Raw genomic sequence first — 21,814 nt, 5'->3', positions numbered from 1 at the left:
ATTCTTTACTCTCATTTATTCTATATATCTAGTCAGTTACCAAATCTTATAATTCTTTCTCTACATACTTCTCACCCATGTCCCATTCTTTCCCTTCGCATAGTTACCACCCTAACTCAGGCCCTCACCTCTTATCTAGACAGTTGCAATAGCCTCTTAATTGGCCTCTATAACTCAAGTCAATCTTCACAGCTGCCCAAGTGATTTTACTAAAGTTTTAGGGGAGTCGTGACTACTTCCACCATTTTCCCAACCAAATCTAGCAGCTTCCTGTCCCTTTTAGGATCTAGGTTTAGGTCCTTTGTGAGTCTAAGAGGTCTGGAGGTCCTGGGTGACAGTGGGTGATAGCTGAAGAGTAGCAGGAGAACAATCTTCAAATAGTTATTCCAAAGCTCTTAGGACGGCCACCAGCAAGAGGGCTGGCCCAGCAGACATGTTTGGACAGTGCAAACCTGAGGTGAAGTATACAATGGCTAATAAGCAGGACTGAAAGATGCGTTTTTGTTCTCATGAAGATTATTAGCCTCCTGGCAGATCACAACAGTAGCTATAGGTTAAATTACTGAATCTTTCAAATCATTCTGTTAATTTGTTATGAGACATTTATGTTTAACATTTATTTATAGGAATAATCACCTGTGCCATACCTGATTTACACTATATGTTGAATATCTTTTATTTTCTTCTTCTCCCTTTAGAGTTAAATAAGCCACAAAGTAGGTATAAATCAGGGGGGAACCAAATGTGGCCCTCTAGTGAGGGCCTTTGACTGAATCTAAACTTCACAGAACAAATCTTTTTCTTAAGGCATCCAGAAGTGTTCTGTCATGTTAGAACAAGACCACATATCAAAAAAAAAAAATGGAACTTGGAGGTCATCTATTCAAGCTTCCTGTTTTAGAGATGAGGAACCCATGACCTTGATGGATTAAATGGTTTGCCAATGTCACATAGTAAGAAGAGTTAGGATTTGACCCTATGTCCTCTGACTTCAAGTCTTCCCACTCTATGAAGTGCCTCAGTTAATCAGTTAGTCTTTATCTCATACTTTAATGATAACCTTTATATCTCATCATTCTGAAGTTGTCAGAATTTTTTTTTCCACTTAGTGGACTTTAACTATTACTAAATTACATTAGAATCCCCATTGGAATTATTTATTATATTCTCATCAGTGACAAAATGATTCATCATGATTAATTCTATTACAGCGGATACGAAGGGAAAAAAATTAGTAGTTTTCCATTTTGTGAGAGATTTTGTCAAATGTAGCTAGGATACAAAGAGTAACATTAGTTATATATGTAATCCATGCCCTCAGACCATTTCCCTCTTTCTTCTTCTCTCCACTCATACCTCTTTTTGTAGTTCAAGGCTTCATCACTACTCAACTAGCTTATAGCAAGCCTTCTACTAAAAAAAATGTTAATGGCTCCCTATGGTATTTAGGATAAAATACAAAATCTTCAGCCTGGCATTTGAGAGGAGCTCTACAATTAAGGCAGTACCTACATTTCCAGCCATATTCCATATTATTCCATTTCAAATGCCCCCTGATCTTGTCAAGTTGTTCTTGTTAACTGTACCCTGTACATGGCATCTTGTTTCCTAACCCCATGGTTTTGCACAGGAGGCCCCTAAGATTAAAATAAACTCCCTCTTCACCTTTGCCATTTGTAATCCTTAGTTTTAAGATGCACCTCAGATGCCACTTTTTACATAAGGTCTTTCTTAATCCATTTTCCCCTAGTTATTACCATTGTTTCCCTCTTAAAACTATTTTGTGTTATTTTTACGTGTATGGTTGGTTATTCTGTATAGTTTGGTTTGGTTGATCTGGATCTATAATTTCATTGATGTGTGGAACTCCTACTGAAGAAACCCTGTCTGCCAATGCAGATCAATAACATGTATTCAGCTTAGAATATTAGATAGTTGTCTAGTATACTAGCAAATTATGTGATTTATGCAGGGTTGTGTAATCAGTATATGTCAGAGGCAGAACCTTTTTGGCATGTTGTGTCCACTCAATAGAATATAAGCTACTTGAGGGCAAGAATCATTTCATTTTTTATTTTTGTATCCTAATACCTGGCACAGAGACTTGTAATAAGTAATGGGTGCTAATAAATGTTTGTTGAATGTCTCAATGAATAAATAATTGAATTATAGAAAGTAAATAAAACAATCCAATGTTGGAAGCAACCCAATGCACCATTGCTTTGGTCACAAATCTCTTACCACCACCATCACCATTTTTTAATCCTTCCTGTTTTTATTAAGTTTCACCAGCAAAGGAACTTACAACAGCCAGTTAGACACAAAAAATCAGAATACAAAAATCTGTAATCATAGGACCTTAACTGGGAAGCTGGTTTTGGAGCTCAGGTTTCAGAAGAGCCTGAAATGAGATCCACATTATGAGAAGAATGAGGAATATGGACTTTGGAGGACGTTTTGGGAGCTGGCATGTTTTTCATCCTAACAGTGAAAGGGAGGTCACTGTTTGGATCACCCTCCTTCTTGTAAGGCTAAACATCTTCCCTAACAACCATCAAGTGCAGGAGAGATAAGGGCCTGGAGGAGGCTGTCCAGATTCTCAGGGGGACAATAGAAAGACAGTGTTTCATAAGCTCATTAAAATTCTATTCAATTACACCGAAGTCCCACGACTGCAGAGGCTCCTTTCCCTCTCCCTACCCACAGTGTTTGATCTTGCTTCAGTGGTGACCTTGGAGCAACAGTGAACTTGGCATCATTAATGATTTCCTGTTCATTTAAATTTCTTCCTTTCCTCCTGAAGGTAATTCCAGAATGTAGAGAACTATCAACACTCACTCATACCATATGTATGTGATTTTACATGTGGATATTTTAAGATTATTTTAAAATATATTTTAGTCTTATGTACTATATAGAGGTTTATTTAGAATCATCTGGTGCAGTGCGTAGAGTGCTGGGCCTGGCATCAGGAAGACCTGAATTAAAATATAGCCTCAAATACTACTTCTGTCACACTGAGTGAATCACTCAACCTCTGTCTGCCTCAATTTCTTCAACTATAAAAATAGGGAGAATAATACCAGAGTTATTGTGAGGATGAAATGAGGTCATATTTATAAAATGCCTGGCACATAGTAGGCCCTTAATAAATACTTGTCTGCTTCCTGATTGCCTTATGGAAATATGCTCTCTGATCAAGGAGAAGTGTATATGACTACAAAAAAATAAAACTATATAAATGATGAAGAAAATATCTCATTCTTTTCTATCTATTCTCAAGTTCAGTTTTGTTTATTAAAGAAATATTAAGCAGATATAGCCTATGGATCTCCTTTAAAGTGATATTCTGACCTCTAGATAATAATGCCTAAGTGAAACAAAAAAATCTAAAACCAGAGTCAAGCTAAAATAAACATGTGTATCTTGCTTTATGTTGAAACAGTTTTAAAGAGTTTTATTTTATTTTGTTTTAACAACATTGTCCCTGCATTAGTTTCTTAATAACTGACTTATTCAGTCATGCTTGATTACCGAGACTAATTCTTAGTCTTCCTCCCATGATGCTCCGTTCTCTGGCTCTTCCTGAGTCAGATAAACGGACAAATAAGCAGCAAAGAGTTGATGAAGAACTTTGGGGAATGTAATACAAAACTATGAGGGGTTGGAGAATCAAATAGAATTAAATTCTGCATGAACCAATGCAAGTTCTAACACAGATTCAAAAAAGAGAAAATGGGAGAGACCTGGCTAAACAGTGATTTGTGATTTTTTTTAATAGGGCCTTATGCTCAATGAGAAACAGTGATATGACCTGGATGTCAGCAGAGGCTGACTTATAAGAAGCACAGAAAGAATGCCCAGAAAGAGGAAGGTGATAGTCACACCATGTCTGCAGTATTCTGTGCAATTCTGGATGGACAGATGGATGCAAATCCATCCATATTTTAGGATGGGTGTTGGCCAACTGAAATACATTCAGGAGAGAGTTATTGGTCTGGCAAGGAGACTAGAGACTAGAGACTAGACTACTCAAGGACCATTTGAAGTAGTAGCCTCAAAGAAAAGAAGACAAGAGGGGAATGGGGCTTAATAGATGTTTGCAAGTCTTTGAATTGCTATCATGTTGGGAAGAGAGATGTATTCACTTAGTCCTAGAAGGCAGAGATATGTGAAAAATTATATGGATTGATTTAGGCTCATATGAGGAAAAGCTTCCTGACATCTGTCCAACAGTGGAATGGGTGATTGTAAGAAGTGGTGGGTTCCTATCACTACAGGTCCGTTCTATCTAGGAGTTTCAGTGATTTTGCAATTCAGGGCCAGATGCTGATGGAAACATTCTATACATTTGATCCAGTAGCATGTTGATCACAGCCATAGCATAACCTACTCTGTGCTAATAATAATTGGGCTTTAGCTAAAGCTTTATGAAAAGTACATTTAATCCTCATGATAAACCTGTCAGGTAGTCAAAGATAGTATTATTATTCCCATTTTATAGATGATAAAATGAGACTCAGAGGGGTTAATTTTAAGTTTTCATGGAGAGGATCAAGATAAACTACGATGCCATCTACTTTTTATTTGAAACCGTCACACACACACACACACACACACACACACACTTAGGGTACAGACAGAGAAATAAACCATCCCACTTGAGTTCATATTATGCCCAATCCTTCAGACTTTCTATTTTTCTTTCAGTTTAACAATTGATACATCTGCATAGAATCTAGTCTACTGTAGCTAGTGAAGATGTCCTTTTTCTAGAGTAGTTCCTTTTTTATCTTATTCTTCATTGGGAGATGTTATCTCTTTTTCATTTTAATCATGACAGAAACTGAAGCTACCAAAGGTTAATTGTTCAGGGTCAAACCACTGAGCCAATGACAGAGAAAGGACCAGATATTTCCACTTTCCCACTTCACTCACTGCCTGGGGTAGACATTGGACTTGAATTCAACAGATATTTATTATCTATTTATCTGCTATGTATAAGAAACTATGCTAGACACTGGAGTCATAAAGGCAAAATAAAAGTAAGTCTTGCCTTTAACAAGTTTGGTTTATCATGATCTTTCCAATATAAATAAATATAAATATATAGATATAGACATATTATTATACAAGGTACAGAGCGATGGAGTCAAGATGAAGATCCAGGCAAGGTGCTCCAGGAAAATTTGTGGAGGGAGGTGTAAACTTTGTAGTGAGGTCTGGAGGTGGGGCCTGGGTTAAGGAAGTCTACAGAGAAAAGGTGGTGCTTCAGTGGAGCTTTGAAGGAACGTAAGGGTTCTCAGAGGTGGAGGGAAGGATCGCTGTTGTTTTAGCTTTAAGAAATAGCCTATATGAGGGATCAGTTTCCCCAACTGTAAAAGGAGGGGATTTGGCTAGATCTGGTTCTGTCTATGATTCTCGGAAGCTAGTATTGGGAGGCAGGGAGGAGACAGACAGACACAGAGATACAGAGGCAGAAACAGAGTGATAGAGATATGATTAATTTGGCAAATGAATTCCCAGGCAAGAAGGGAAGGAACAAAAGCACGAATAGAGATGTTTGTCTTTTTGAGGAAAAGACCCACTTCATCCTCTTGGACTGGAGCAAAGATGAATGGTCAAAGCTGGCCTGAGGATTTTAGACGTAGAAGAGAAGAGATGCTCTGTTATTTTACCAGATTCTCCCCACACCCACTTTCTGATTTGATGCAGTTAACTTTAGTGAATCTCTTCTAGCTTTCTGTTCTTGACCTTACCCTCATTTTTTTCTTTTCCTTCCTTTCCCTCAAATCCCCAAATTTCAGCGTAGTCAACAGGCTTCAGGGGATGATAAACTTGTTCAGGAACTGGAAGAAATGGATGGTCAGTGTTGGTCAATAGGGCCCATCCATTATGTCAGCCCTTCTCAAAGTATGGTCTGTGAACCTCTGGGGGTTCCTAAGCCCCTTTCAGGAGAAGGGGTCTAGGTCTACAAGGTTTAAAAAATTTAAAGACTTATACTAAGGCACTATTTACCTATTAAAATACTCTTTTCTAAGTACATATCCATCCATGTGGGGCTGAATTTTCTTCATATGCTTCAATCAAAACAACACATCTCAAGATACTGAATACAAAAGCAGATATGAGAATCTAGCTATCTTTTATTAAGCCACATATTTGGCAAAAAGAATTAAAATAATGACATTCTCACTAATATTTTAGAAAATACTATTTTTTCACAAGAAATATCACTTAACATGAGTTTAATATTTCAATGAATAATAAATATTTTTAAATTGTTTTAATTTCCAATATAATAAATATCAATATACAAAACTTTATAAACAAAAGATCTTTGGGAGTTCTCAACAATTTTTAAGAACCTAAAGGGGTTCTGAGACCAAAAAGTCTGAGAATCAATGCATTGTAGTACAATGTAATGAGTCTTTGACTTGGAAATTTCTAATCTCAACCCTGTCAGGTACAAGGGACTATTTTCCTTTTTTCCTATATTAGTATCCCTAGCACTTAGCACAGGCCTTGGCACATAGTCAGTGATTAACAAATCCTTACAAATTCATTGGTTGCTAGATAAGGCCAGCTGAGGGGGGAAAAAAAGCCTTTAAGTTTTAGTGGGAGAAATAAAGAAAAATATACTAGGTAATAGGTGGGTGATTATTCAGAGGTCAATCAATCCTTCTGAGCCTCAGCTTTGTAGACCAATTCAATTTACTATGCAATTATTAAGAATCTACTATGGGGGCGGCTAGGTGGCACAGTGAGTAAAAGTGCCGGGCCCTGGAGTCAGGAGGACCTGGGATCGGTTCCAGCCTCAGATACTTAACACCCACACAAAATAACTGGCTGTGTAACCTTGGGCAAGTTACTTAAACCCAATTGCTTTTAAAAAAAGAATCTGCTATGAATAAAGCTGAGGTTTCAAAGAAAGCAAAAACATAAGAAAACAAAAAACAAATTAAAAAGCCTAGTCTCTTCTCTCCCCCTAGCCTCAAGTGGTCTAACCAAGAAAATGGGACTGACAAGTATTTGCACTTCCTACTTTCCAAGATTGTTAAAAGGATAACATGAGATTGTGTATGTGTGAGGGCTTTGGGATCAGGAAGTAGAAAGAAATGTCAAAATAGTCAAGACATGTGATATCAGCAGGGTAGGAAATACATGCTGTGACACATTTACATAGCTAATATTTATACCAACAATGAAACTGTCACTTACTACCTATATCACCTTGCACAAATAATTTTATATTTCTGGGCCTCAGTTTCCTTACCTGTAAAATGGGACTGGATAACCTCTAAGGCACTTCCAGCTCTAAACCTGTTCCCTTAGGAAGCTATTATCTTGACTCCAAGGATGGTTTTCCATTTGCTAGGTCATACTATGAGTGTGGCAGAATGCAGTAGAATAATTGTTGGTGCTGACACCTCCACACCTGCTACCTGGATGATCCTGGGGATTCATTTGCCTTCTCTGGTTCAGTTTCCTCATTTGTAAAATGAATAATTTGAATTACATCACCTCCAAGGTCTCTTCCAGTTCAAAATCTGTGCTCCCATAAATGTAACCCATTATCCTTCCCTCCACTTACACACACACACACACACACACACACATGCAGGCACATGCACACACACTCACATACACAGGCACACACACATGGATGCACAAACACACACACTCACACCATAATCCCTATATATTTTCTTTTGTTGTAGTACAGTAAATCTCTCTAGCCTACTCTTCTACCTTTTCTCCACTGGAGGCTGAAACTGTGTGCCTGGAAGAATGTCTTGTCCCCAATTCTTTAGGGCTTTTCCAATCTCATTTCATTAATTTATTTCAATAAATATTTACTGAGTATCTTCTCTGTCTGACTCACTGTGGTAGGTATTGTGGGGCATATAATGATGTCCAGGGGTGGCTAGGTGGTACATTGAATAGAGCACTGGCCCTGGAATCAGGAGGACCTGAGTTCAAATCCAGCCTCAGATACTTAACACTTACTAGCCATGTGACCTTGGGCAATTCACTTAACCCCAACTGCCTTGCCCTCCCCCCTCCAAAACAAACAAACAAAAAAGATGCCCAGACACTGTCAATGTGACAGTACATAAATGTCCCAAGGATCCACAAACATATCTCAGAGGCATGGAATCTCAGAGTAAACTCCATATATTGACTCTACATAACTTCCAATCCCCGAAAAAACCTTCTTTGCTTAAAAATAATTACTTTTTCCTTTGCTCAAAGATCCTTCCTTTCTCCCTCCCCTCCCCTCAAAGTCCCAAATGCTCTCATTTCTTCATTTTAAGTTTCAATTTCAAGACAGGTTCCAATCTTTAATCCTTTATTATCATCTTATTAAAGGCTTTGGTTGCCTAAAAAGCTGAGGAGGAGAAAGGGGTTATATGGCTTGGTTTAACTCCATTCAGTATAAATTATGGAAAGCAAGATAAGGTTGTGAGTGTGTGTATGTGTGTGTGTGTGTGTGTTTCCTTGAAGAAGTGATTGCAAATGAGTTGATTTGCAATACTTCACACAATTTAAAGGACAAGAAGGATTTCTTGTGAAGAGTAGAATTTGAGTTTTGTTTGTCTGTTTGTTTGTTTCACAAAATCCCAGTTTTAGCATTGATAGAGACTTTGGCCACCACCTAGTCCCACCAGAACCTGCAATATATTAGAAAATATATAGTATAATATGTAATATAGAAACCCTTTCTATACCATATCAGACAGGTGGACATGGAGCCCTCACCTGGAAACCTCTAATGAGAAGATATTCACTACCTTCAAAAGCAGCCTATTTTATTTTGGAATAGGTCTAATTGTTAGGAACATGTTTTGTTGTGTTTTTTTCCTTCTGATATCAAATTTTAATTTGCTTCTTTGTCACTTTTATCCGTCACATCCTTCTGCTTCCTGGATCCAAATAGGGTCCACCTAATTAATGCCTCTTCCACTCTTCAAATCCCATAATGTAAAATGAGGGGGTTGGACTACATCAGAGCATCTTAAACTTTTTCTACCAATTATCATTTTCACGTTTCAATACTTTCATTGGCATTGCATGGCTTGACAGCATGAATAGTGCAAAGTGCGCATGCTTTGTGTTCAGAACCAGGATTACAGTGAAGTTGTGCAATGCAACACAGGCAAGGTTGCCAGAAACACCTTGGATTCATCACATATTTGATTTTTAACTAATTTTTGGTCATTGCACATTCAGAAACTTTTTACTGTTGTCAAATTTTTCACAACCCCATATACGATCTCAACCCACAGTTTAGGAAGTGCTGGGCTGGATGACCTCTGAGGTCCTTTCCAGCCCTAGACTCACTATAACCCTAAGTCTTTACTTTTCTAGGTTAAACATTTCCAATTCCCTTGATGATTCTTCACATAGCATGAACTCAAGGCCCTTCACTGTCCTAACTGACTTTCTCTAAATACTCACTGGCTTATTAATGCACTTTCCAAAATTTGTCACCTTTTGAATACATCACTCCAGACACAGTCATCCAGGCCAGATTGTAACAAGACTTCTTATTAAGCCAACCTAAGATCACATCAGATTTTTAGACTATAACACCTCACTGTTGACCTGTACAGATCTTGTAGTCCACTAAGCCTTCCCTCCCAATCTTTTCTCAGAACAACTGCCAAATAATCATGACACCTCCATCTTGTACCCAAGATGGGTACCCCATCCTGTGCTGTAAGCCAAGCACAGGATTTTTTCCCTTCGGATTATAGGTTCTCAAATCTAGAGCTAGAAGGGGCCTTAGTGGCCATGCAGTCCAATTTCTTCATGTTATAGATGAGGAAATTGAGGTCCAGGGAGATTAAGAGACCTACCTAAAGTCAAACAGCTTCTAAGTTGAAGAGCTGAGAATCAAATCCAGGTCCTCTTCTTAGCAAAGGCAACTGGGGGCACAGTGGATAGAGATCTAGGTCTAGAGTCAGGAAGACCTAAGTTCAAATCTGGCCTCAGAAACTTACTAGCTGGGTGACCTTGGGTAAGCTACCTAAAATAAGTCTATTGCTGTGCCCTCATAAAAGACTTTCAAGCATTTGAAGAGAGTTAATCTTTCTCTCGTTTTTTTTTCTTCTTTCAGCTAATGGGCAATAGATAAGAGTGCTGGGCCTGGAGACAGAAAAACCTGAGTTTGAATGCAGCCTCAGATACTTCCTAGCTAAATGACCCTGGGCAAGCCCCTTTGCCTCAGTTTCATAAACTGTAAAATGGGGATAATAATAACACTTATAGTTGTTGTGAGGATCAGAAAAAAATAACAATAATAATAATGTTTAAAAACATGTTAAAACGCTTAAAACAGTGCTTGGCATATTGTAGGAGCCATACACATGCTTATTCCCTGACTTCCAATTTAGATCACTTTTTCATGTGTCACATTACCTTTATAGAGAGAGTAAGATGCTATATCTCTTGTGGTTGCAGTGTATGGGTGCATTCTAACTCCATTTCTCTGATTTGTTCTCCTACTTTGGTTAAAAAACCAAAAATGCTCTCAAGGAAGCTTCTCCACAGGGTAGGAAGGAGCATTCCAGAAAAAATCAAGTCGTCTACATAATAAGTTAAGTTAACCATGCAGGAACAGAGCCCCAGGTGATGATAACTTTTTTTCTGCTTGTTGCTATCTTCCAAGAATGAACAATGTTCCTTTGTTATCAACAAAACTTGCAGAATTTTTCATAAGTGACAGAATCAATGTTATATATATACTACATAATTGATTCCATCCTGGCCGGAAATGACCTTGGATTTTCTTAGCGGAGATGTGAAAACATCTGGATAATCTCAGAATCTCCTAATACTAAAAACTGGTGATTTCTCCCTAACTCTCTACTTTCCACATTTTTTCCCCTTTGGTCACTGATGGGGAATTGATCCCCTTCTTAACTAGGATTTTAAAACAGGCTACTATGGAGCAACCCAAAACCCAGGTCTAATTTTGGCATACAAATCATGCTAGAGAATTTTGTCATAAATATACAAAGGGACGTGGTCCTCAGCTGCGCCCCACAGAAAGTCAGCTAAACTACATTTTTAACCATGTTTTCTCATAACAGCCAAATTTCTTTAATTTACAGATGTTCGTTCTTTTTTATTTGCCAACATGGTTTCCTTGGGCTTTTGATCGTTGAGTCAAAATGTATTTTTAATGTAATGAATGAGATTAGAAGGCTATTTATACTGGGGCCTAACACATTGAAGCCTGCATTCTCATCCATCATGGGCCTATGGAAGAATTTGGACAAGCAATGCATAAGTGTGACATGGGTACAAAAGCCTTTCTCAGAGGGATGGAATCTCTGGGTGAATTCCACACTCTGTATAGTTTGCATAACTCTCTAGGAAAATTCCCATTGAGTTACATGGGGTATGAATCTGGCTCTGATATTTTACTCCCTCGACTTCCCAGAAAGCAAGCTGAGCCCCCTCCTAAGTACCTCCTCATCACACAGTTGTTTCTCTGCATTCCTTTCTTCTTTCCTGTGTTATGTGTATCAGCTCTTAACTCTCTTAATAATTTCACTCCTAATTCTCTATGTTTTAACTTGATTTGTAATTTTAATTCATTTTTCTTTATTCTCTGTCCTTTTTGCCTAGCCTAAAAATATGTGTACCTGTATTTTTTTTAAAAGAACCTATACTAAAATTTAATTTATAATTTCTCCTCCCTCTGAAACATGAATTCATAATTTTTTTCAATTCTCAAGAGTGATTTTAGGGTTCTGGCATAAATTTGTGGGAAGAAAGGAAGGAGAGAAGGTAGGCTGTTGGTCTACAACAGTAACAAGTTCTTACTTTGCTATGATTCACTAGTTGGCCTTAGGCAAGTTAATTTCTATTTATTTATTCATTTATTTCCGTTGTTGAGCAAGTTCATTTTTAAAAAAAATTATTTTTTGCCTCAGTTTCCCTACCTGTGAAATGAAAATAGTATTGTCTTTCTCAGAGGATGTCTGGTGAGTTTAATTAGTTACTCCTCAAAACGCTTTTCAAAGAAAAAGGTTTTGAAAAACATAAATTTCATTCACTATTTGTGAGGTCATAGCACTACAGCTGGAAAGGACCTCAGAGATCACCTACTCCAACCCCCTCCACTTTACAGATGAGAAAACTGGGGCCATGAGACATGCACTGACTTACCCAAGGTCATACATGTAGCAAGAATCAGAGATAGAATTTGAGCTATGTGCTTTCAATGCGGAGTCAGTGCTCTTTCTCATCAGCCTCCAACCTCCTCCTCTGTTCTTAAGGCATCAAGTGTATCAGTGAGGCAGTATTTTACTAATATAATAAGATGACTTTTTACTTTTGAACTGAAACAATGTGGAATTGTAGAACCTAAAGAAAAGTCCAGAAGATATTCAATTAGTCTTCTGACACTAAGGTACATTTCATCTAAACCATTTTAGACTAGCTATTCTATTTCTAAAAATGTCCAAAAATATAAACCCACAATATCCATCTATAACTCATTTCTAATGTGGGGGGGGGAGTTGGGTTGTTTTGTTTTTGTGAGTTTGTTTGTTTTCTGTTTTTAATGCTGATGGTGATTTCCTAGGGGAATGGAACTCTCAAAACTCTGAAAATTTTATATCCCTAAAGAGTTTCCAGCCTGGGGCACTGAGAGAATAAGAGCTTTGCCCTGGATCCTAGGGACACCAAGTTCAGAGAAAGGACTCAAACCTATATCTTGTTTTAGACCACCTATCTCTTTTGACTCTGAGGCCCAGCATCTCTCTATTCGTTATGGCCAAGCTGCCTCTCATCCAAGCTCTTTTTAACATGTAATTATTTAATACTTCTTTATTTTTCAGAAGGGAATACGGAAGCCTAGAAAGGAGAAATGACTTGCCCAAAGTCACAAATCTAATTTTGGGAAGACCTGGGGAAAAAAAAATCCAGATCTATTGACATTTGTTGTTGTTGTTCATTCGTCTCAGTTGTGTGTGACTCTCCATGATCCAATTTGGGGTTTCCTAGACTAAGATCCTGGAGTGGTTTACCATTTCCTTCTCCAGCTCATTTTACAGATGAGGAAACTGAGGCATATAGGGTTAAGTGACTTGCCCTGGGTCACACAGCTAGTACGTGTCTGGGGAGGGGGAGCGGGGAGGTATTTGAACTTAGAAATGTGAATCTTCCAGACTCCAGGTGTGGGGTTCTATCTACTTAGCTGCATAGCTTCCTTATCTATTGATACACTAGCTAGAATTTTGGGATTAATGAAGCATTTAGTAAGTGTTTATGATTTGCAAATCTCTGTGTTAAGGACTCGTGATACACATAGAAATGTAAGACAGTCCCTGCTCTCTAGGAGTTCACATTCTAACAATGGAGGCAAGACATATGGAAAATTCCAGCTGCAAGTCAGATGGGAAGGTCTCATGGTCCTTAGCGTGCAACAGCAAAGTAAATGGTAATGCTTCGTCTTTAATGTCATTTCATGTCACTGTTCCCAGGTTCAGGTTCCTGGGTTTGTCCCCTTTGGGTATGAGAGATGACTGTGGTCAAGATGGTGTGTGGGGGGGGAGGGTGGCTTGCCTCTCCTGATACCTGGTGCCTCTTGTGAACACCCCATTGGCTGCTTCAGCTAAGCTGGTTAACCCTCCCTGAGTTGACAGCTGGTTGGCAGTTGGTAGAAGGAATAATTAATGATGGAATGAAATATTTCATGGAGATGCCAGTTTCCCCATATCCTGAAGTAACGAGATTAGTTTTTGCCAACTTATATTTCTCATATAGGTTAGGATTTAGAACTTCTGGTCATTTTACAAGAGAGTAAACTGAGGCCGACAGAGATGAAGCAACTTGTTTAAAAAATACATAGGTAGTAAGTGGCAGTGCTGGGATTTGAACACTGAATTCAGTGGTTTTCTTCTGCAGCAAACTGCCTCAAGCCAAAGCTGAAAGGCCAGGCAGGGAGGGTGGGGAACCTGCAGCCTTGAGGTCGTGTGCAGCCTTCTAGATCCCTAAGTGGGGCCTTTTGACTGAATAAGGCCACACTTAAGGATCTAGAAGGCCACATGTGTCCTCAAGGCCATGGGTTCCCCACCCCTGGGCTGGGCTCTGACAGAGAAGCTAAAGGAGGGAGGAGTTTATGTAGGAGGTTATTTCCAAGTGTATAATTACATTATGCTATAAATTTTAAATCTTTATTAAGTTGTCTCTTCTTTAAACACTTCTCAAATCTTTGTTCTTGAAAGATACTATTTCCTCACAATTATTTTTTTGAGAAGGGGTACTTTCCAAGTTCCTCTCATTTAAGGTGTGCTGCAGCTAGCTGAATTGTTAAACATTTCAGTGGAAACATTTATACCTTGGGAAATCAGTCAATAACTACAAGTCAGGGCTTGGTTCATTATTTTGTTGATTGTCTAGACTTAAGAAAGTGACAGGGAAAATATTAATTGAGCAAATCAGAATTAAAAGTGTGTCTTACATGATTCACACACACACACACACACACACACACACACACACACACACACACACAAGAGCCAGTTGTTAAATTTTGACTTTGACAAGTTCAGTCTATACTGTTATGATAGCTTTTTCTGAAGCCAAGGAAAATTTGAGTGACTTTCCCAAAGTCACATTTGTAAGAAGCATCAGAGTCAGAAATCAAACCCAGATCCTCCTACTCCAAAACCAGGATCCTTTCCTTAGGTTGTAAGGTGGTACAGGGGACAGAGTCAGAAACCTAGAGTCAGAAAGACCTGAGTTCAAATCTGACCTCAGACACTTACTAGTTATATCACCTGGGCAAGTCACTTCTCTACCTCAGTTTCCTTAACTGTAAAATGGGGAGAACAATACCACTGACGTTTTTTATGTTATACTCCTCACTTCTAGTAGAATATTAACTTCTTGAGGGCAGGGACTTTTCATGTTCTAACTTTGGTATTCCCAGTCCTACTACAGTGCCCAAAGGGTTGCTTCAAAGGATCAAATGAGATAATATTTGTACAACACTTGGCACATAGTTGGCACTATATAAATTCTCATTCCCTTTCCTTCCCCGTTTCCATTGTACCACAGTCTCCTATTTTAAAAAAGCTTCACCTAATCAGTCCATTCCTCCTCTCAACAGGATGAAGAGAAAGGACATTTAAACAACATTCACAATCTGTGTTTATAAATGAAGGGGAGGGGAAGAGAGGAAGATTGACAATCATCCAAAAGGGCAGGGGATGAAAAAAACAGGCCCACACCCGAGGGCACCTGGGGTGGGTCTCTGAGTCAGACCCTGATTCTTCATCAGTACTTACAAAAAGCAAAGGTCAAAGTTAAGATATGTTTTAAATAGACTTGCTGACTCCACACAGCACACACCCTGTGAACATTCGCATTTACTCTTGGCCACAGGCATGAAAATGCTGGAATGACATCCATGCACCATTGGTATATGCAAAGCAAGTAAATGCCCCGTCACGTGTAACCAGAACTGTGATCATGGCACGTGCAACCAACAGCGATGTGAATAAAAACATTCAGAATGTAACCCAGGTCAGGTGACCGAAGCTTCAACCCAGTCCGCCAAAATTCAAAGGAAGCACTAGAAGATCTTTAGCAGCACAGGAACAATTAAGTATTGCAACTTAGCAAGAATAATTCCATAGAGAAGTTTCCAGAAGGTCATTTACTCACCATGGAGGCTAAACTCCAGGTGAGGTCCTCTTCTATTCTGGTTCCAACACATTCCTCCACCCCAGCCCCTGTTTCAGTCTCTCCAGCACTGGGCATGTGGAATTCTGCCTGCTCATTTGAGTTAACCTTAAAACCTTCATTTGAGGGCACATTTTCTCTAGGTACAAAATTTGGTATTTATGGCTCAAATTTCTGTAGGACTTGAGCCTGGCACTTTAGAAACAAAATACCTACCCATGTCTCATTCAGGCGTTCTCCTGGTCTTCATCCTCAATGTTGCAATGGCTACATGCCTGCAACTTGCCACATCGAGGTAGCTCTATCACATCACACAGGTGAAATAAGAGTTGACAATTACCTTGGCATATAATCTACTCTGGAGAAGCAGAATCATGTATTGGAAAGAGTGCCAGATTTAGAGACAGATGACATGAGATCAAATCCAGACTTTGCAACTTACAACTTGTGTGACCTTGCGCAAGTCACTTAAATTAATCAATGCTTCAGGTTCTTCATCTGTAAAATGAGTAAACTGGGCTAGATACCTCAAAGGTCCCTTCCAACTCTCTACATAAAATTCTTTTTTTTTCTGCTCATTCTACCATGGATGCTGCATGTAGAATGGGCTAAATGAGTTTTCAACTGACCTAGGTAGAACCAATTTTCACAAGCTGAGTTGGTCCAAAGATCACAGTGAAGTACATAGTTGACATGTCTTCAGTCTTCCTGTAATGAAGTGTTATAGGAATGTAAATTTTTAAGATCTTCCCTGCCCTTAGGCTTAAGTGCACCTGGAGCCTGTGGTGTGAGGTTTATTTTTCAAGAGATACTTTGTGATTGGGCAGTAGGTCAAGAAGGTTGTTACATTTTCTGAGCCAGGGGAAGGCTATATTATAGCCCTGATGTGAGGTTTTGCTTTGGGGCTCACTTTGAGAAGTGTTGCGTGATTTGACCAGATGAGACTCTGGGCAGCTGTTGAGAGCCCCCTGGCTTTGAAAAACCCATATGCTGATGCTTCCCTCTCTGGCTGATTTGGTATGGACATAATGGTTGGACAGTTTGGAAGCCTGTCTGCTTGATCTGTTTCTCTGTCTTGTAACTTCTGTCTGTATACTCTGAAATTCGGGGTGCTGACCTTTTCCCCCTGAACTAGGTAAATGATATATGTTTGATTGATTAAAGTAAGCTTGTTAATCCATTTTGAGTTGCTTTCCTTTAGCAAAGCAGATCTAAGAACCAGTGTTGGCAACCACCCTGGGTATGCTGGGGTGCTGGCCCCTACATGAATATACCATGATATTTGATAGAGCTATGAAGAAGCAAACATATAATGTAAAGAAGTATCCCAGAAGACCACATGAACATCTGGCACCAAAGATGAGATTCTACTCCAATTTTACAAAGATGTGCTAAGAGCATATTCTATCCCAAAGATTGGGAATACCAAAGCCAAAACATGAAAAGTCCCTGCCCTCAAGAAGTTTATATTCTACTAGAGGTGAGGCATACAACACAAAAAGGATGTACATTTATTTATTTTTTTAATAGAAATGTCATCTGTTTTATTCACCCCAGTTAGCTCTGGAGCCTGAACCAGGAATAACAATTAAATGAATACAGGCATTAAAAATGAAAATAAAAGTACAACTAATATCAGTAATGGTTTGTCTTACATTAAATCAGTGATCTCAGTCATTTGTAAAATATTTTAACAAAGTGTATGCTTATCTAGTTTTTGTTGTTTTTTTCTTTTCTTTTTTTTAATCCTTTATTAACTTCTGATTTACATCATTCGTTTCCGCCAGATTTTGAGTTACAAATTTTCTCCCAGTTTTTCCCCTACCCACTGCCCCAAAATAGCAGAACAACAGGATATCCCCCCCTTCAATCTGCTATCTCCCATATTTTCTCCCATACCACTTTCTACTTTTCCAGTGGATCTCTATGCCTCAGTACCTGTATATCTTATTTCCCAATTACATGTAAGATGGTATTAATAATATACACACACACACACACACACACACACACACACACACATATATATATATATATATATATATATATATATATATATATTTGAATATTTGATTTTAAAACTTTCAATTCCAGATTCATTCCCTTCCTTCCTTGTCACCCACCCTTACTGGGAAGATACACAGTTCAGTATAGGTTGTACATGTGTGGCTAATGAAAAACAATAACATAGTAGATATATTGTAAAAAACTGACTATATTTCACTCCCTCCTATCCCACCTCCCACTTGTTCTATTCTCTACTTTGATCCTGTCTATTTTCAAAAGTGAGTGCTTCCAACTTCCCTCCCCCCCAGCCTGCCATCCCTTCCATCATTCCCCCTCTCATCCCCTTCCCCCTATTCTCCTGGAGGGTGAGATACCCTATTTAGTGTGTATTTCACTCACTCCTCAAGCCAAATTCATTTTGACCCGTTCCCTTTTTCCTTCCTATTCTTCCCCTCCATTGTAAGCATTTTCCCTTGCCTCTTCTATATGAGATAGTTTACCCCAATCTGTCTCTCCCCATCTCCTCTCATTATATTCCTCTCACCTCTTAATTTCACCTTTTAAGTATCATTCCTTCCTGTTAAATTGGTCCTGTGCCCTCTATCTATATATAGCTGTAAACATATATACACACATTCACATATGTATTCATATGCCCATATACCCTCATATATAGACAAATATATATATATATATATATATATATATATATATATATATATATATATATATATATTTCTAATCCCTTCAACTACTGAGAAAAGTTTCATAAGTTACAATTATTGTTTTTCCATGTAGGAATGTTAATAGTTCAACTTTGATAAGTTCCTTATGATTCCTTTTCCCTGTTTACCTTCTCATGCTTCTCTTGCTTCTTGCATCTGAATGTCAAATTTTCTATTCAACTCTGGTTTTTTCATCAAGAATGCTCGAAGTCCTCTATTCCACTGAATGACCATATTTTCCCCTCAAACATGATACTCAGTTTTCTGGGTAGGTGACTCTTGGTTTTAATCCCAGCTCCTTTGCCCTCCAGAATATCACATTCCAAACCCTTCGATCCCTCAGTGTAGAAGCTGCCAGATCCTGGGTTATCCTGATTGTGTTTCCACAATATTGAGATTGTTTCTTCCTGGCTACTTGTAATATTCTCCCTTTAATCTGGGAATTCCAGAACCTGGCTATAATATTCCTAGGAGTTTTCTTTTTGGGATCTTTCTCAGGAGGTGATCAGTGGATTCTTTTAATCTCTATTTTGCCCTCTGGTACTAAAACATAAGGGCAGTTTTCTTTAAGAACTTTCTGGAAGATGAATTCTAGGTTCTTACTTTGGTCATGGCTTTCAGGTAGTCCAATATTTTTTAAATTATTTCTCCTGGATCTATTTTCCAGGTCAGTGGTTTTTCCCATGAGGTATTTCACATTGCCTTCTATTCTTTCATTTGTTTGTATCTGTTTAATAGCATCTTGATTTCTCATAAAGTCATTAGCTTCCATTTGCTCCAATCTAATTCTGAAGCAATGATTCTCCTCATTGAGTTTTTGAGATTCTTTGTCCATCTGGCAAATTTGGCTTTTTAAGGCATTCTTCTCCTCATTGCCTTTTTGGGCCCCCTTTGCCATTTGAGTCAGTCTGTTTTTTAAGGTATTATTTTCCTCAGTAAGGTTGTTGACTCTCATTTCATAATTTTCTTGCATTGTTCTCATTTCTCTTCCCAATTTTCCTCCACTTCTCTTGTTTGGTTTTCAAAATCTTTCTTAAGGTCCTCTATGGCCTGTAACCAGCTTGTATTTTCCTTTGAAGCTTTTGGTGCAGGAGTTCTGACTATACTGTTTTCCTCCTGTTCCATGCTTTGCTCCTTTTTGTCCCCAAAATAGGAGTGCATTGTTGGAATCTTCTGTCTGCTTTGTTTCCTTTGCCTGCTCATTTTGCCACTCAATTACTTGACTTTTGGGCTTTTTGCCACAGTAGGACTCTGCCACCAGACAGGGGAGGTTTTGTCCCAAATTCTGGGGTTTTCTCAGCTGCCGGAGATATTAGATGGGTGCCCTCTCTGAGGTCTCCACACGCTCTGGCATGCTGGACACACACCCCAGAACCTCTACCCTAGACTGCAATCCAGATCCAAGGAGGTTAAAGCAAGAGCGATTACCCCTCAGACTGGTGCTTGGTTCCCCTACACTCTGCAGGCCAAGAGCTGAAGCTGCCACATGGTGCTGGCTGGCTGTCTCAGCAGCTTTTTGCCCTGGGCATAAAAGCCACACACTCCCACTTACTGGTCCCAAAGTCCAGACTGTACTGACCTCTCACTTTGTCCTTTGTGTCTATGTGTTGATAAATCTGGAAACGGCCACAGCTGCTGCTGATCTGGAGTCCCTCTGCCCAGTGGATGGTAAGGCCTGCCCTGGGTCTAAAGCCTTGGTGTGGGGCTGGGCTCGGCTCCCAGAGCGCTGTGCTGGATTCTGTGAACTTCATTGTGGAGCAGGACTTACATGGAGAGCTGGACAAGGAACTGGGAGCTGTCTGCTATTGAACCCAGGTGACTGTTTGGTGGATTCAGGTAGGAGTTGCCTGCCTAGAGTCAAGATGAAAAGACCTCACCATGGGTACTGAGTACTGATGAAATTGTAGTTTACTAGTGACTTGGGGTCGAGGGTTTGTTTATTCTCTGATTGCACTTAGTGATTAATGATACTTAGCAATTGATTGCTGAATAAGTGACTGATTCTGTTAACTTAGTGTGCCCCATGAGTGGAAGGCTTTGATTATTACTTTGAGAGATTGTTCTTTGTTCAAAACTTTGTGGCCACTGTGGTGGAAACTATGTGGCCATTTTAATGATAAGCTGTTGCGAATACTATATTGTGATTTGTTGTGATTAGTTGTAATATCGTGAATGCTGTACCTTGATTTTTTTTTTTTTTTTTTTTTTTGGTTTTTATTAATTTGTTTACTTTTAGTTTACAAGATTAATTACCACAATTCCTTGAGTTTCAAATTTTCTCTCCCTTTCCCCTCCCCCCCACCCATGGTAGCATACCATCAAGTATAGTATCTGCAAATACTTTCACATTAGGCATTAGTCAGGTTATAAAGAAGGGTTGTAACAGATAGAATGAAGAATGGGGAAGAGGAAATAAAACCGAAAAAGAAAAAGAGCAGGTAGTTTGCTTCAATCTGGTTTCAAACTCAGTCCTTTCTCTGGATGTAAACATCTCTCTCCATCATGAGTCTTTTGGGGTTGACTCATGACTCTGAATTGCTGAGAAGAGTCCACTTTATCAAAGTTAGTCATCACACTTAAGTTGTGTCTGTAATTGTGTACAAATTCTTCCTGGCTCTACTCTTCTCACGCAGCATCAGATCATATAAGCCTCTCCAGGTACATATGAAGTCCATCTGCTCCACCTTTCTTATTGCACAATAGTATTCCATAACATGCATATACCACAACTTGTTCAGCCATTCCCCAATTGATTGGAACCCCCTTAATTTCCAATTCTTTGCTACCACAAAAAGAGCTGCTATAAATATTTTTGTACATATGGTACTTTTTCCCACTTCTGTGATCTCTTTGGGATACAACCCTAGAAGTGCTATTGCTGAGTCAAAGGGTATGAAATTATTTATAGACCTTTGGCCATAATTCCAGATTGCTTTCCAGAATGGTTGGATCAGTTCACAACTCCACCAGCAATGCATTAGTCTTCCAATTTGTCCACATCCTCTCCAGCATTTATCATTATCCTGTTTTGTCATCTTAGCCAATCTGACCAGTGAGATGTGGTACCTCAAAGTTGTGTACCTTGATTTTCTGTGAATGTTTTGCTTTGATTTGTTATGGAAGAGTGTTTGGTGTAATCAGAACCTTAAAAGCTGTTCATAGTAGCATTCTTCTGGAAAGCTATTCATGCATGGTGTTACAGGGATTTAGGTGGATAGAGTACAGGACTTGGAGTCAGGAAGAACTGCATTCAAATCTGAACTCAGTCACTTACTAGCTTGGTGACTCTGGACAAGTCACTTAACCCTTATTTGTTTCAGTTCTTCATCTGTAAAATGGGAACATAGTGGAGAAGGAAATGACTAACCACCCCA

The sequence above is a fragment of the Petaurus breviceps genome, unplaced genomic scaffold (genome assembly GCF_028583685.1).
Source record: "Petaurus breviceps papuanus isolate PSGF00001 unplaced genomic scaffold, PetGlider_PUasm1.0 76, whole genome shotgun sequence".
NCBI classification, from domain to species: Eukaryota; Metazoa; Chordata; class Mammalia; order Diprotodontia; family Petauridae; genus Petaurus; species Petaurus breviceps.
This window is presented reverse-complemented; position numbering follows the sequence as displayed.